The sequence below is a fragment of the Peromyscus californicus genome, unplaced genomic scaffold (genome assembly GCF_007827085.1).
Source record: "Peromyscus californicus insignis strain IS unplaced genomic scaffold, ASM782708v3 Scaffold_5__1_contigs__length_169319896, whole genome shotgun sequence".
NCBI classification, from domain to species: Eukaryota; Metazoa; Chordata; class Mammalia; order Rodentia; family Cricetidae; genus Peromyscus; species Peromyscus californicus.
The window spans coordinates 110,072,942-110,085,179 of record NW_026294573.1 but is presented as its reverse complement, the minus strand read 5'-3'; the positions used below and the strand labels follow the sequence as shown (position 1 = coordinate 110,085,179).

Sequence of the window (12,238 nt, the reverse complement as noted above, 5' to 3'; positions counted from 1 at the left end):
TTCTCAAAAATAATAAGCAACTCCTAACTGCATTTTGAGAATCAGAAAAGTTAGTCCATTGATTTAATTAATGAAGTATGAAAATAAATAATATAATTTAAATCATTTAAATAACTTTTTGTAGTTAAAACACTATAACTGAAAATAACTTCTCATGAAATAAAAAAATAAAATTCACTGCATAGAAGAAAAATTAAGAAAGTCACTTCTTTCTATTTATTATATTTTATGGCTCTTTTATAATGTACTCCTACTTATACATTGAAATGACACCTGTAAAGCAGCCACAGGCAATTCATTTTAGAAGGCAAATATTGTTCTCATGGGGAACAAAAGCTCCATGTTTGTTACAGGATTTAGAAATTTAGAAGTTAAATGATCATTAATTCTCACTCAAAATGCTAACTTTAAACAGTGATACAGACATGAAAATGATAACTTTCACATTAATAATGTCTGACACAATTCACCCACAGAAAATGAAAATCCAAACTTTAAGTGAAAGTCACATGTACAAGGAAATGCCATATGACATTCACGACTGGCTTTAAAATATTGTGTCAATGTGTAGGTGTGTTGTGTGTCAGAGAGAGAGAGAGAGAGAGAGAGAGAGAGAGAGAGAGAGAGAGAGAGAGAGAGAGAGAGAGAGACTGCTCAGCACTCGTAATAGAAACAATTTAAAGGCTGGACCTACCTTTAGAAAGTATAAGCTAAACATAACTTGGGTAATAAATGACCTGAATAACATCATTGGGCCTTATAAATGCTACATGCCGCCAGCACCATATAAACATTATGATCAAGAAAGGAACACATGTGCAATATTTATCCCATAAGTTTATAATGGAACTGAAGACTTCTTATTGCTTAGTGATAGCAGAGCCATCATAAGCTTGGAGAACAACGCATTCCTGACACGTTTGTGTGAGGCTGCTGTAAACAGACGCTCTGCACTGGCAGTTATTGTAGAAAGTATAGTTCACAGTTATGTACAGTGTACTAACTTGGTAATAATAATAAAATGTTAGTGGCTTTGTATTTATTATATTTTATGCCTCTTTTATAGTGTACTCCTACTTATACATTGAAATGACACCTGTAAAGCAGCCACAGGCAATTCATTTTCGAAGGCAACTATTGTTCTCATGGGAAACAAAAGTTCCATGCTGGTTACTGTCTGAAGGTCTTCCAGTGAGACAAAATGTGGAGAAAGATGACAGTGGTGTTGATGGTACTGTCCTTGTAGGCCTAAGTTAATGTTTGCTTTTGTGTTTTTAAAGAGAAAGTTTTGAAAACATAAACAGACCATATCATGTAGCTAAGTTGTTTTTTGTAAGAGTACAGGACAGAGCTAGATAAAATGGCAATACACCTGGAAAGTATCATGAACTATACCTATTATTCTATGAACTGTTTTTAATATTCAGGTTAATATTTCAGTGCAACTACCAATAATTCCACATGGGCAGATACCAAGATTTCTAGAAGACAGTTAAAATTAATTACCACAACATTTTCAGAGAAAAGTCTGAAAAAGCGTCGGACAAGAAACATGAACATCAGATTTTTAATCTCAACTCCATCTCTACCTACTTTAGGGACAAAATTCTTCCCATCCTCATTGCAACATGCATTTATTTTTATCAGGGCAAAGATTGGAGTTTATTAAAATTTAAAATATATATAAAATCCTTAAAGATTGCAAATAGATCTTATTTGGGAGAAATAGGATAGAGAAATAAATTTATCTTGTATTATCATGGGGACCAGCAAACTCACAGCACATTAACTATGATGAAAAGTTCATTATGTTGCAAAACTAATGCTTAAATAGTTTTGAAGTGATAAGAGTACACAATCATCCTGTTAACTCCATATTCTTCAAGAATATAGCACAAGCATTGACTTAAAAATAAAATAATCTCGAATAAATACTGTGAAAACAAATTCATGAAAACTTTTCCCTTACTTGGACAAGACAGAATAACAGAATATGGATTAGATATTCCTTAAATATCACATTGGAATTAATGTCTATTTTATTAATAATACATTCTGGATAAGGTACAAATATATTGTATAAGTGTATCAAATTGTAAAACAATAAATAAATTATTACTTATAAAATATATGTTCATTGGTAACAAAGTCAAACATTTCAATGTATTTATGTGTTTTTTTAAAAATATCACCAAGTATCATGGTTTAAGGATCACAACAATATTCCAAGCAGGTATTATTTGACAGATTAGGAAAATGAAGCATAAAGTCCTTTAAAATGATATTTCAAGGACACCAATACAGCAGAGCCAAAACTAGGAGTTGAATTTCATGTATTTTTCTGACATTTGGGAGTGGTCAAAAATATTTCATGATAAGGAGACATGTATGCATTTCAAATCAAGGCAAAATGGGCACAATGTTCGTTCACTGAGAGTGAAATGGAATCAATAAATGCCAAGCTGTACTAGGCAATGTGGAGACACTGATTATTAAGTTTTTCTTTTTGAGGAATTCACAGTCTAGTTGAGAAGACAGACTTGTGAACAGATTTTCCCCCACCTGCTGTGGGAAGACAAAGGAAGCCCACAGCTCCTCCTGAATGAAGATGCTGATTAAGCCTTCACAGAGGAGGTGACAGCCCTTGTCAGTGGCATGGCTTTCTCCTGAGGAAAGGGAATCCCAGCAGTGGAAATAGCAAGAAGATACTAGAAGCAGAGTACTTTCAGGAGGCGTGAAAACCCTGCACATGGAATGGTGTGCTGTGGAAGGTGATGGAGGAGGAGGAATCCCCAGGGAAGTCATCTCCACATGACCAGAAGGGCCTTGCCCACAGGCTTGCATATCTACACACTTTAAAAGGGGTGCAAAAGGCACAGAGATACATTTTCAAATGGCTTCCTGTTGGTGCACAGGTGGAGTGGGGATAAGGGAGAGGTGGCAGCCAGTCTGCTTGCCTAAGCATCTCAGTAACTTTCATACATTCTCCTGCCAAGGTTAAGGATCTGATTAAATTTGTCCAGTTGATTTTTTTTAACCTATATACAATTTCCTTAAATTTCAGAATATATGTACTTTACAATGGCTTCATAATTAAAGATTGAAAATCATTTCATAGTATAATAGGAACTTCTTTCACGCTCTCTAGTTCTGTTTATTTGGTCTTGTGTATTTATTGATCAGAAATAAGACCCGACTTTCAAGGTTCAATTTCTAGCATCGTTGTATTGGACCAGAAAAACAATTCCCTTGCTTTTAAACAAGCATATGTTTCTCTTGCAAAAGAAACAACTTTAATTTAAATTAGAAGAATGTCCTTCTGTTATTGGACATTAGAGTTATAAATTCTGTTAAAACCAAGTACTCTGTACTAAGAACCAAGATCCATCTTAGTCTTCTCAAGGTTTCTTGGTGAATGCCAATTAACATCCCTCTGAGGAATCTTTGCTGTGACTTGCTGGTACTTCCTGAAGGTCAACACACTATTTAAAGAGATATATGTATGATTCCATGTTTAAGTCAAAGGCAGACATAGCCAATTTTAAAAAAGTGCAAATATAATAGATTAAGGTGAATTTTAGTATGAATTGGAGACAGTGGAGTGGGTTTTTACCTCTGACACAGTATCACATCTAAATAATTTGAGGATGAGTCAAATAAATGCAGAGCATTAAGAATTAATATAAAATGCAGAGGAATACAGGCAGCAGGGTTTATTTCATTAAGGTGTAGTTGTTTGTAAATTAAGGCTTAAAGTATAAAACTTCTTATTTGTTTTTCTGTCATATGAGTATCAACAGCTACAAGATATATATGAGCATCTATCAGGCTATCCAAACTTGGAGAGCTTGCTAGATCACATACCAGGGAAAAGGCTTTCACAAGCACAGAAACCTGGAAGTAAAATCTTACTTCTGAAGTTTCCTTTATCTTATTCCCATCCTCTACTTGATATTTTTATTATTAACCTTAGTCCTTTAGCCCTTGAGGGAAAAAATGTGCTTTAGGGGAAGAGTTTAGAGATGTACTGTCAAAGGGGGAGTAATGGTGCAACATTTCACCCATACCATCCGTTTGTCACTGACCTTGGTGATGACTTACTACAATAACAATCTGGGAAAAGAAAGTTGTGAAAGTATGTAAAAAAAAAATTAAAATAGTCTTGTTACAGGCAGAGGCAATGGCTTTTGAAAAAATATTCTAATAGTACAGGAAATAAATAAAAAACAGACAAATAGGCCTACGTAAAATTAAAAATTCTGACAGAAATGGAAATAAACAACAGAGTAAAGAATCCCCTGAAGAATATGAGAAAAATCTTTGCCAAATACATATCTGACAGGAGATTAATATTTGCAATGAATACAGAACTCAAAAATTTAAACACCAAACTCAAATCACCCAGTCAATAAAGGGGTTAAGGAATTTCACAGACAGTTCTCAAGGAAGAAACAGAATTTGACCCATGAATATTTGAAAGTGGTCAGTATCCTTAGCCATCGGGGAAATGAAAATTAAAATTACATCAAGATCCCATCTCATCCCAGAGAGAATAGCTAGCATCCTGAGGTAAACAAGTGATGGAAGGGATGTGGAAAGAGACTCCTTTCTACACTGCTGAGGGAATGTGAACAGGTGCTGCTACTATGGAAATCAGTGTGGACATTCCTCAAAATACTAAAAACACAAGTATCATACAGGCAGCTATAATATCATTGTGCATATCCAAAGAATTCAAAGTCAGCATAACCCAGAGATACTCATACAGCCATATTTATTGCTGATCCAGAAATAAGAACGTTAAGAAACCAGCATAGATGTTCATCAATACATGAATAGATAAAAAAATAAACATATCCCAGATGGAATTTTATTTAGGTACAGAAATGAATAAAATTATGACACCTGTAAGAAAATCAGTGGATTGGGAGATCATTATGTGAAGTGAAATAAGATTAACTCAGAAATATAAATATCTTATGTTTTCTCTCCTCTATGGAATCTAGGTTTAAATTAACACAAACACATTTATATAGGACATATAAGTAGAAAGGCAGTCATGAGAGAAGAGACACTAGCCAGTAGAGAGTGAAGCAAGCAAGCAGAATACATGATATGAAAGCGGGAAGGAGGGGACCACAGATTACAGAAGGGTATCATGGGAAAGAGTAGTTAGGGAGCAAATATAGAAAGTCCAATGATACACGGATAGAACAGGAAAATACCACGATGCAACCCATTGCTTTGCCTCTAAACTATAATTAATTAATATTAATTAATAAGAAAAATGTTCATATTTAAACAGAGAGAGAGATAATGAAGAGGTGGGAGATGATGTTTGGAAAGACACTGATTTTCTTTCTTTTTTTTTTGAAACAGTCCCAACAATTCACTGGGGAAATGTATCTCATTTTTTATTATTTATTAATATTACAATATTTAACACATCTAATTATCTATTATTAAATTAAGCAAATTTAATAAAATTAATTTAGTAACACATATTAACATTATATTATAAATATATTTATTAAATAAATATACATATTTATTTGTTATGTATTTATTTGCATGTGTGACTGTGAAAATATGTAGCACTTATCTGTGTGCAGGTGCGCCTGTAAGCAAGTGTCCTCTATCACTCTCTGCTTATAACTTTGAGGCATGCTCTCTTCCTAAGCTGGACTCATGTTTTTCTGACTAGGCTGAAAGTTAGAAAGTCCTAGAAATAATTGTCTTTGGGCCCCTCAGAGCTGGGGTTGTAGCTATTCATTGACACCTAGCTTTGTACATGGGTACTGCGATCCAGACTCCAGTTCTCATGATTGTGCATCAATCAAGGAGCTAGGCCATTTTCTGAGCCATTGAGAATTTAATAACATAATTATCTTGCATAAAATATTACTTGTTTTTGGCCCAAGCAACTGAATTAATATATTTTAATAAACTAAATGATCACAAAAACACAAAGGCTGCCAAAGTGAAAGGCACCACTAAGCAAACATGTAACTAGATTTTTTTTTTATTATTTTGCAGAATTAATACTGAGTTGGTTTAAGGGAGAAAAGGAGACTTACATGGAAGAAAAGTCAGGATACAGCAATGACATTTGCTCCTAGACCCACTTGGTTTCCTAAGTCAAAAAGGGAAAACTGGCATGTTGTGAATATGATAATGGATAACCCCAAAACCCACAGGCTGCCTACACTACTAGCATGTGAGTAGTCTGTAGGAATGGATGTTCACATGTATGTGTGTGTGTAGGGGGGCAGACACATGTACAGAAATGTTAATAACTTGGACTGCTCTATGATAGATATATAAGCAAAAAAATCTATAGCCTAATTGCCATGCCAAAATGGGCATTGAATGTATATACTTTTTTATCAGAAGCAACAGAATAATTCATGGAGAAACAGTTGTTTGTTTTATAATCCATAGTAACTGCAACCAGGGATTTGATGTTGGGTATAATACCATATGCTAATACAGAGTAATTCATTTCTTCAGCCTGGCGTGGTGACACATACCTGCCACCCCAGAACTTGGGAGGTGGTAGCAGGAGGATCAACAGTTCAAGGTGATCCTTGACTTCATAATGCTTAGGTACTAGCCTGGGCTGTATGAGACCCTGTCTCAAAAACTCAAACAATAACAAAATAATGCAGTTCTCCATGTTGGAGTAAATCAGAAATTCAGAACATCTATCTAAACTTCTATGTAACCATTTGTAAGACAGAGGCTCCCTCTCTAGAATTGTCTCTCTTTCAAATAACAAATGAAATCCTTGAAACTAATACTTAACATAATAACTGAAGAGCCTTAAAAGTTCCCAACTTCAGAAAGTTTCCAATTTTTGAAAGTTTATGCAAATATCAAACACCTTCTCCATTCCCAACTCCTTTTCCCGTTCACTGAGTAAACCTCTACGAACTGGAGTTCTCTACAGAAGGTTACTCATGCTGATTAGTCTGTTTTAGCTCTTTACCACCTGCTGGTTTTGGTATAAAAATCATTACTACCATGGGGAAAAAGTGCCAGGTGAACTGAAAAACAGAATGCTACGTGATTATACTGTCTGCTAAATCCATTGCTAACTCTACTGAGATGCTCCAGTGTGTTGAAGGTCAAGAATGCCTAACACTTTGGCATTTAAAAAGCCCTTTATTGGAAAATACAGGAAAAGACTTCTTTATTAAATTTTGATGGTCAACGTTTAGTAAGTTCTGGAAAGCAAGAAAGGAAAATAATTTCAGTGTTCAAGAAGTGAACTAAAACCATGACTCACACCGGCACTCCAAATACTGGTGTTTTTCACTCAGTAACAGTGGGTAAAGGTTGTCCTTGAGTGACACTTCAGCATTTTATAAAGAAAACATTTCTCCTTCATAAAATAGGTTCCTGCTGCCCCTCAGACACATTAAACAGATGAATAAATTCATTCAGTAGCTGTACAGGGAGAAAGAAAAAGAACCAACAATCTCAGTTCTTAAAAATCAGCATGCAGTGGCATCGAAGGTCCTGTCACACCACCAAGAGGGAGGAATGAAGACAGTCGTAGGCAACAGAATGTCCTTGTGATTATCAAGTTGTTTTATTGCTCTGAATTCACCCACATGACAAAGTAATATTTTTCGAAGTTTCTGATAGTGAATGAACATTTTGTGCATTTCTCTTTCTCTTTCCTTTATATGTGTGTGTGTGTGTGTGTGTGTGTGTGTGTGTGTGTGTGTGTGTGTGTGTGTGTGTTTGTGTGTATGTCTCAGAGGGTACACATGACTGCTTACCAATAGTGTTTCTTCTTTCTCTAAAGTTTCTATGATAGCAAAATGGACATATTAGTGTAACAATGTTATAAGAGAAACTTGAATACCTGTGCATTCATAACATCTTCACTGTTTTCAGATTTTATTAGGTATATACATAAAAGTTGAGATAGTCTCTACATTAAAAAAAAATCCCAGAAAGTCTAAACTCCAGATCCATGAAGACAAAACAGCAATCATAAGAAATGGTACACATCACCAGAATAACACACACATGCTTCTCTAAGGAAAATCTACTTTTGAAAAATCTAATAAAGGGCTTTGCTGCTATGTCAGTTATCATATAATTGCATCATTAAGTGAAATTTCTGTGATGTAGATGTTATTTATAATACAAACAGGCACACACAGTAACTCTCCTACATTCCCTTCTGAGACATGTATTTCCTCTGATAACACTTGACATTCATTTATTTAATGTCATTTCTGAAAATGAGCTCTTATAATACATGCCAAGTATTTTATTTGAAGAAGCATTGACAATGGATGTGACATCATAGTTGTACTACTTTTCATCATGTTATTGGAATGCTTATTTTCTATTTGGGCTACCTAAAGACCCTGTACTCATTTTTTTCCCAGGGAAGTATTTTTCATGTGACTAATTTTTTTAAAAACAATATTTAAATGGCATAACTGAACAGACCAACTAAATCCATTTGTATACCAGAAAGGACCTGGTCTGTCCCTTGAGGTATTTCCTATAGCTGATTGAGATGAGACCAAAAGGAAGACATTTGAATTAAAAACACATATTTTCCTATTCTAAAATGACAGCATTTGGGGATAAAGTAGGAGATAACTTCCAATCAGTTCACATGCTGGGAGACTCAACTGGCCATGCCAGCCTCAATTCAGTAACCATGCCTCCTAAAGTCAGCACATCAGTGAGAGCCTCAAGCTTCTGAATGTCAATGGATCAGTGCAGCCATATCTTCTACACAGCTACTAGTGAGAAATGGAGTGATCACGTCTCTGAAACTCAGCCATCCAGAGCTGTAGTGCAGAGTCCACGCTGGCCCAGTTTAAGGGTGCCAACGCCTATGCACTATGGCTTCTACCAACACTGAACACTAATATCTCACAATTGTACATAAAATTTGCTTAGAATCATTTAGAGAGAGTTTGCTTCAAAAATTCTACTTCTCCTTTGTGTAGCTGATATATTATGCACCCCAATAAACTTATCTGGGGGTCAGAGAACAGAACAGTCACTATATTAAACAGAGAGGTTAGGCAGTGGTAGCACATGCCTTTAATCCTAGCATTCCGGAGGCAGAGATCCATCCAGCTCTCTGTGAGTTCAAGGTCACACTGGAAATAGCCAGGCATGGTGACACACACCTTTAATCCCAGCACTTGAAATCTAATGTCTTGCTTGGGAAAGATACACGCCTTTAATCCCAGGAAATGAGGGGAGGAAGCAGAAAGGTGTATAAGGCATGAGGACCAGTAACTTTAGCTTTTTAAGCTTTTAGAAGAAGTTTGCCTGAGATGCACTCAGATGAGGACTCAGAGGCTTCCAGTTTGAGGAAACAAGATCAACTGAGAAGTTGCAAGGTGAGGTTGGATGTGGCTTCTTATGTTTCTCTGATCTTTCAGTGTTCGCCTCAATACCTGGCTCTCAGTTTGTTTTTTTATTAATAAGACCTTTTAAGATTCATGCTACACCTTTGAGTTCAATTAGTTTACATTAACTATTAAATTCAATTACTATTATTTAAAAGTTCGCAAGCCTTTTAACCACCCATCTTGCTTAGTTTGAACTGTGCTTGCAAATCTCCATGCTAATATAATTATTCAGACCTGAGATTATCATATTCAGCTTTTCAATTCTTATAGGATTTGGTAATTTTTATTTATGTACAAATGAATCTAACACAACATCTTGCCAAAATATAAAGGTGTATTTCAAGATGAATTTTTAAATAGTAAACAAACACTAAATGAGGAAAAAACTACTTTTGAAGCTATTTAAGCAATATGTAATTATTTCATCAATATAAAATTCTGGGGAAAAAACCCACATATAAAATAGCATGTGTGGTGGTTTGAATAAGCATGACCACCATAGGCTCATATAGTGGCACTATTAGAAAGGTTTAGAAGGATTAGGAGGTATGGCCTTGGAGGAAGTGTCTTACTGTTGGTGGGCTTTGAGGTTTTATAAACTCATGCCAGGCTCAATTTCCCTCTCTGCCTACAGATCAGGATGTAGAGCTAGTGGAACGAATCTAGTGTGACTGGTCCGGGATCCTGAACTTCATCTGTTGAATCTGGTTGCACTTTCTGAGGTGCATAACCAGCCAGAAGACATTTTAGTTTGGTTTCTTGGATTGAATTCTCATAGACTGAGTACTGAATGTTCCAAGCCCCAGGATCATGTGAGAGGAGGGTTACAGTTTACAACTAAGGAATATTACAGACATTGATAATCCCAAGGGCAAGTAAGTAAGTAAGTAAGTAAGTAAGGGCTGTTTTTTTGTTTGTTTGTTTTTTTGTTGTTGTTTTTTATTTTTATTTTTCTAACTATGATTTCACTGAGGTAGACTGATTTTTATTTGGTGATACTGGTTTTCTTGAGAATTATCTCTACTTTTAATTGAAGACGATCACTCATGAATGTTCAACAGTGCATTAGTGTATGTGTGGAGTAGTCTGAGTATCAGTATTTCCATTTAACAAGTTCAAATGCTTTTCCACAAGAGCACTGACAACCAGTGAAGTAGAAAGCTTACAGGTTCTGGGCAGTAATTATTTATATGTGGTCTTTTCTTTTACTGTGTTATTTTCTCTCTCTCTCTCTCTCTCTCTCTCTCTCTCTCTCTCTCTCTCTGTGTGTGTGTGTGTGTGTGTGTGTGTGTGTGTGTGTGTTGTGAGAATTTTGTTGCTATGGGTGGTGCTGCTAAAATTTTTAGAGTATGGGTTTCATATTCCTGTAGCTAAGTAATGCTTCTCCAGATATACATGCTCTAATTTGTTCAAATTTAGAGGTGTTTGGAGTTAGAGAGCAGTTGTTCTAAACTGCAGCAATGACAATGTCAGCTTACTTTTAAAAGTTGACTTAGGGGATTCTTAAGAATGATATAACTATGCCCTGTGATACTCCTACCACAGGGAGTTCTTATAAAGGTGAATCAAATATGTTCTTTAAGTCTTACGAGAAAAGAGTTGTGTCTCATCCCAGTACTGTTTGCTGTGTACCCGACTTCCCAGGCAGAGCCATGCTACTTTTATCACATCATTCATATTTGCCTCCCATTGTAAAATGTGTTGCTGTTTGTTAATTTTAGATATTGAATTTTACCTCTTACTATAGCTGATGAAAATCTGGGTTCCACAACTTTCTTTGTTTATAAAATCACCTTTTAAAGTACAATACCATAACTTTAAGTGTTTAGCATACATAATATTATGAGGCAACTCATTTTGTTCACTCATACTAAATAATATTTTCCTGTGTCATAACCAACAATTTTTATTTTTTCCAAATATAATTGTCATTGTAGTGGCTGCCCTATTTGTGCTGCATTTTGATGCACATACAGAAAAATTTGCCAGTGTGGGCAGAGAGGAAGCAAGGGGGTCTAGTCTACTTTGGATCTTATAAATGACTAGTTAGTCTTCTCAAATATGAGAGTGCCAGGATTTAGGATTAATGGTAGTGCTGCACATGCTGCCATCCTAGGCATGTTGTTCCTGGGCAGAATGAAACTGAAAAGATTATTCATTAACACTTAACATCTGGCTGCTCAGAATGCTTCATGTTTAGTTTTACACATCCTCAGAGCAGCTTTATTGTGAGTTATTGCACTTATTTTGCCAGTGAGGAACTAGAGTTATGAAAAGGAGATAGCTTTTGATGTTTCTACCCTAGTCATAGCAACCCTCTAACTTCCAGATCTCAATTTCTTTTGCCCTTTCTTGGCTCTAAACTGTTTTGTAAACATAGAAAAAAATTCATCTGGAGAGAGAGAGAGACAGAGACAGAGAGACACAGAGAGACAGAGAAAGTGAGAGGAAGTGGGAGAGGGAGGAAGAGAGGGAGGCAAGAGGAGAAAGGGAAAGAAGAGAGAGTGGCAGAGTAAACAATATGCTGCAGAATTTCTAAATTTCTAGGCACTTTTCATTCTATGGTAAAAGGTCTGGTTACTATTATTAAATTCCATAAGTACCTAAAAATTTCTGTTACCACCAAAGTAATATACATTATTAAAAACTAAAATTCACCTTCTCAATGTCATATGACCAGGAAGTAGTGGGCCAAGGACTGAAACCTAACTCCCTCCCTAATTCCAAAGCTGCTGCTAGACCATCATAAAGTATTTATACTTCAAGTTGTTATGACTGGGATCTCCAGGAGGACTCACATGCTTGAATTTTTATTAAATAAGAAATTGTCTTGATACTCT

At 35.6% G+C, this 12,238-nt stretch overlaps 1 protein-coding gene across 20 annotated transcripts in view; it reads right to left on the bottom strand.

Annotated features, from left to right (window-relative positions):
* Lingo2 (leucine rich repeat and Ig domain containing 2) overlaps window positions 1-12,238 on the bottom strand; it is a 1,194,974-nt gene that overhangs the window by 616,237 nt on the left and 566,499 nt on the right. The gene's annotated exons all lie outside the window — the stretch shown is intronic.